At 37.5% G+C, this 5,091-nt stretch overlaps 1 pseudogene; it reads left to right on the top strand.

Annotated features, from left to right (window-relative positions):
• The first annotated feature begins 302 nt into the window (after positions 1-302).
• LOC143558651 (putative disease resistance RPP13-like protein 1) lies at positions 303-4,803 on the top strand (annotated as a pseudogene).
• Positions 4,804-5,091: the final 288 nt, after the last annotated feature.

Genomic DNA, 5,091 nt, shown 5'->3' with positions numbered 1-5,091 from the left:
GAACCAAAACCAAAATCGAACCAACTTATAAGTTAAAAACTTTTTTTGTCGTGCTTGAGATTTGACCCATATTCCTTGTAGTCAATTTCATAGATGTGTGACGGTCGCTGCTGCGTATATTGCAAAATAAATTGATAACATTTCAGATCAACAATTAATTAAATTCGAAGAACAGACTGATGTTGGTATCTTGTCGATCGATTTATGTGGCTAAAATGCACCCAAAAAGAAGATTGCAATAGGACGCAGTACTAGTACAGTAACTCTAATTTCTAGCATTATCATGTAATAAATGGATTACAATTCTACACGACTCTTTATTTAATTTATATGCAATAATTAGACAGCTGGAGACTAGAAGTCTTCGTTGAAACATTAATCACTGGAAGTCTTTGTTTCACACAAATTCAATCCTTTGCTTCATCTTCAAGCTTCAATCCCAACCATAAAACAAAAAAAACAGTTTTTACCTTTGCAATGGCTATTGGTGAAGTCTTTATTGGAGCATTCATCACTGTGTTATTTGAGAAGTTGGCTTCTGGTGACTTGATTAGGCTGGCTCGATCTGCAGGCATCTATTCTGAGCTCAAGAAGTTGAGAAACAACTTGACTCTAATCCGAGCTGTACTTGTCGATGCCGGACCAAAGCATATAACAGACACATCAGTTCAATTATGGTTGAACAAACTCCATCATTTGGCTTATGAAATAGATGATGTACTCGATGATTTGGCCACCGAAGCTATGAGACGCCATTTCAATCAAGAATCTCATGCCAGCACTGGCACAAGTAAGATATTAAAGTTCATTCCAACCAAATTACATGCTTTAAAGTATGATCTTAAGATGAGTTCTAAGCTAGATGGGATTATGACCAAATTGTGTGATCTCATTAAGGAGAAAGATCTTTTGTGTTTGAATGACAACGTTGAAAAATTAAATGGACCGAGTCAAAGGATAGAGGAAACATCACTGGTTGATAAATCCAAAATTATAGGCCGGGAAGGTGATAAAGAGGCGTTGTTAGATAAGTTGTTGGACAACGGATCATGTATTGCAAATGTCAGCGTTGTGTCCATAGTTGGTCTCGGTGGGATTGGCAAAACCACCCTTGCCCAAGTTTTGTACAATGATACAGAAGTGAAGAGTCACTTTGAGCTCATGTCATGGGTTTGTGTTTTTGAGGAGTTTGATGTATTTTCAATAAGCAAAGCCATTTTCAAAGATGTTAGTGGGGAAGACAAGAACTTTGAAACACTAAATCAGCTTCAAGTAGCTCTTACTGAAAAGGTTTCAAGGAAAAGGTTCCTACTTGTTATGGATGATGTTTGGAACGAAAGCTACAAGAAATGGGAGCTCCTCCAACGCCCTTTTACCGTAGGTGCTCCTGGAAGTAAAATTCTCATAACGACACGAAAGACCAAGGTTGCATCAGTGATGGATTCCGTAAAAGTTCACCATCTAGAACTTTTGTCAAATGAAGAAGCTCTATCTTTGGTTGCTCAAAATGCGACAGGTAAACAAAACTTCGATGTAAATAGAATACTCGAGTTGCAGGGTGGAGACATTGTCAACAAATGTGGTAGATTGCCTTTGGCTTTGGTAACACTTGGAAGGGTACTTAGAACAAAATCCAATGATGACTCATGGGAGGAGCTCCTGAATTGTGTGATATGGAGTTCACATTATGGAAGTGAGATAATTCCGGCTCTAATGCTAAGTTACCATGATCTCCCATCACATTTGAAGCAAATCTTTGCATATTGTTGTTTATTTCCCAAGGGTTATATGTTTGACAAGGATGAATTGGTATTGCTATGGATGGCTGAAGGGTTTTTGCACGAGTCAAACATGAACAAGTCAATGGAGAGTTTTGGCCAGGAGTGTTTTGAAGAGCTAGTGTCGAGGTCATTTTTTCAGCATTTAGCCAACGATAAATCACAATATACAATGCATGACATGATAAATGACTTGGCTACGAGTGTTGCAGGAGAGTTTTTTCTTATGTTGGACAATAAGATGGATGTTTACAGTTGGAATGAATCTTTCGAAGATATCCACCACCTTTCAAATATTCGTGAAAAATATGGAGCGTACAAAATGTTCAAGGCACTACATAGAGCTAGACGCATGAGAACTTTCTTAGCCACGTCAGTTACAAGATTAAACAGCGAGCAAAGGTTCTACGTTTCGAACAAGGTACTTACAGAGCTACTTCAAAAATTGCGATTCCTAAGGGTGTTAAGCCTAGCTAATTATAATATTACAGAGGTACCACAGTCTATTGGTAGTCTTAAGCATATGCGGTACCTAAATTTTTCCAACACTAAGATAACATGTTTACCCGAACAAGTTGGTGACCTTCTTAACCTACAAAGTTTATTGGTGTCTGGTTGTTATGACTTATCTAGCTTGCCAAATAGTATTACAAAGTTACTAAGCCTGAGACATCTCGACATCAGTTATACTCCAAAATTAAACAACATGCCATTAGAAATTAGTCGTTTGACGGGTCTAAAAACTCTACCCAAAGTCCTTATTGGGGGAGCCGGTGAGTTTAAAATATCTGATCTTAAAGGCCTAGTTCATCTTCAGGGTCATCTTTCCATTGAGGGGTTGCACAAAGTGAAAAATCCAATACACGCAAAAGAGGCGAATTTACAACGAAAGAAGCATATTTATGATTTGCAGATGGAATGGATTGATGTATTTGATGGTTCTCGGAATGGAATAACTGATTATGAAGTTCTAGAAGGGTTGAGGCCTTTTGAGAAATTGACAAACCTCAAAATAATGTACTATAGTGGAACAAAATTTCCTAGTTGGGTAGGGGATTCTTCATTTGTTTGCTTAAGCCAACTTACATTACATGGTTGTAGAAGTTGTACATGTTTACCAACCCTTGGACAACTACCTTCACTTCAAAAGTTGTTTGTTATAAGCATGGATGGGTTGAAGAGATTGAACATTGAGTTACTTGGACCTTCGAATTCTTGCCATGGAGTTGCATTTCCATCACTTGAAGTATTAGAGTTTAATAACATGAAGGGATGGGAGGAATGGTCAATTAGCCGTGGTAACATGGACGGAGCATTTCCTTGTCTTCGTGAGGTATCTATAATTGATTGTCCGAAGGTAAATGTTGTGGCAATGGAGTTAATACCGTTACTTCGGGTTTTGCACGTAGAGGGATGTTCTTCAATGGTGTTAAGAAACATGGTTAGTATGTCTTCATCAATTGCTAGACTTACAGTTAAGAACATTAAAGGACTTACTCGCCTACATGGGGAAGTTTTAGAGAACCTTATGGCAGTTGAATATTTAAGCATTTTGTATTGTGATGAACTCACTTACTTGTGGGAATCAGACGCAACCGCATGCGAGACTCTAGTGAGTTTACGGAAATTGTCAATAAGAGGGTGCGCAAATTTGATATCACTAGGAGAGAAAGAGGTGCACTTGAAGATGATCATGGAATCAGTTACAGCAGTCGAAATCAAAGGTTGTCCGAGATTTGAGAGTTACCAATGCCCAAAGAGCATTGAGAAGTTAAAAATAAGGAGTTGTCCTTCAGTTGCATCCTTGACTTTCCCAGAATCAGACGACCCCCGCATCCAGTTTTAAGAAACTTACCATAAAGGATTGTGGCAATCTAGAGCTAAGTTGGCTTCTCAACAACTTCTTGCTATTACTTGAATCTCTTTACATTTCTGAAATGCCTAATATGAGGTTGTTTCCTGAGGGATGTTTGATTCATATCACCAAGTTATCAATATCTTTTTGTGATAACATAGAAGTCATTCCTTATAATGGTTATGGTTGTCTTCCTTTGTTTTGCTTGAGAGCCCTTGAGATCCGTAATTGCAAGAATATAAAGTCATTCCCTTATGAGCATTTGCGAAGTCTCACTTGTTTGGAACAAATATGGATACGTAACTGTCCGAATTTGGATTACTCTTTTCCTTGTGGTTTGTGGCCTCCTAATTTAAGTTATTTAAATATAGGAGAGCTAAAGAAGCCCATTTCAGAGTGGGGGTTGCAAAATTTCCCAACTTCACTTGATACACTAGAGTTATATGGTGGTGAAAAGTCAGAAGTGGTTTCATTTGCAAAGGAGGAAGAAGATATGATCAGTGGTTCATCATCATCTTTTCTTCTTCCTGCATCTCTCACTTCTCTACATATCAATGGTTTTATGGAGTTGGAATCAATTTCAGAGGGCATGCAACACCTTACCTGCCTTGAACATCTTCATATTTTGCCATGCCCAAAGGTTAGAGATCTGCCAGAGGCACTACTCCCTTCACTTTCAAGTTTGTGGTTGTTTGATTCTAGCATAGAACTGAGAAAGCAGTGTAGTAGAAAAGGCAAATACTGGCCTGCCATCTCCCAAATACCTGATCTTCGATTGGAGTTAGATTGATTGATCACGGGTATGTCTTCTCTCTACACTCAGATTTTTTGACACAATGTTACATCATTCATTACTGTTTTCTCTTTAACATAAAAAACTATTGTATTTGCTGCTCATACTTCTAAAACTTTACTGATAAAAAGTGGGATAAATGTTGATCCTGTTCTTAGTGATCATTATATTGGTAAGCTTGATTTTCAAGCATGTTGTTTAATTATTATGTTACGTGTGTGTGGTTGAAAAAAATGGACCCATTTTGTGCATGAACGGCTTGACCCGCAACACTAATTTTCCAAAATAAATAAATCCTTGTTGAAGTTTAGTGAGTAATTTGGGGTGAGAGTTTGTTTTGACCCAACCCAAACCTGGATATCTGTAACTGATCAAACATGACATGATTACCTAAACGCACCATTGGTTTGGTGGGTTACATATAATTTTAAATAAACATTAGATATCTATCTTTGAATTTAATTGTAGTTTTAAATGGTTTTGTTATTAAACAACTTCTCATTTCAACCATTTAGTGGCCAGGACCTGCTTAGCCCAAACCTAACCATGACAGAAATCTACACCTACACCCTCCAAAATATATCATTTCATTGATAATCTAGTATATTTATATGGATTTTCTTAATATTAGGATTTTTGGATTTTGCGTGGATGCCAAATAGGTT

Source organism: Bidens hawaiensis, unplaced genomic scaffold, assembly GCF_021521415.1.
Source record: "Bidens hawaiensis isolate Kalapana, Puna unplaced genomic scaffold, B.hawaiensis_p1.1 tig00019572_1, whole genome shotgun sequence".
NCBI lineage: Eukaryota > Viridiplantae > Streptophyta > Magnoliopsida > Asterales > Asteraceae > Bidens > Bidens hawaiensis.
Note: the sequence above shows the minus strand (reverse complement) of the source record. Positions and strands in the feature narration are given on the sequence as shown.